Here is a 537-nt window from a genome sequence, read left to right on the forward strand (position 1 = left end):
ATACCTGCCTGTTTAATATTCATTAGTATTTTTCAACACGGTTTAGTAGAGGTGAAAACACAATGGCTAATAATAATAATAATAATAATAATAATAATAATAATAATAATAATAATAATATCATCAGACTCCTGAGGCACCGCCTCGAAGAATTTTTTGCCAAATTAATTGATTCTATTACTTATCTTTAAAGCCCGGCAGTTATTCCATCAGTCCCTATTTGCCAAACTGCTAAGTTACGGGAGACGTAAACAGAGTAACACCAGTTGTCAAGCGGTAGTGAGGGACAAGCAAAGACACAAAGACACACAAATACATACATACATACATACATACATACATACGACAGACTTCTGTCAGTTTCCCTGTACCAATTCCTCTCGGCCCGAGGCTACAGTAGAAGACACCTGCCCAAGACACTACACTTTGTGTATGTGTGTTCGACATTGTTTATGTGCCGCGAGATAATTCTAACTCCTATTTGAATGTGTGTGTGTGTGTGTGTGTGTGTGTGTGTGTGTGTGTGTGTGTGTGTGT

General features: G+C 37.8%; 1 protein-coding gene across 1 annotated transcript in view; it reads right to left on the reverse strand.

Annotated features, from left to right (window-relative positions):
• Window positions 1-537, reverse strand: part of LOC106871222 (uncharacterized) — a 22107-nt gene that overhangs the window by 13817 nt on the left and 7753 nt on the right. The gene's annotated exons all lie outside the window — the stretch shown is intronic.

The sequence above is a fragment of the Octopus bimaculoides genome, chromosome 12, assembly GCF_001194135.2.
Source record: "Octopus bimaculoides isolate UCB-OBI-ISO-001 chromosome 12, ASM119413v2, whole genome shotgun sequence".
Taxonomy (NCBI): Eukaryota; Metazoa; Mollusca; class Cephalopoda; order Octopoda; family Octopodidae; genus Octopus; species Octopus bimaculoides.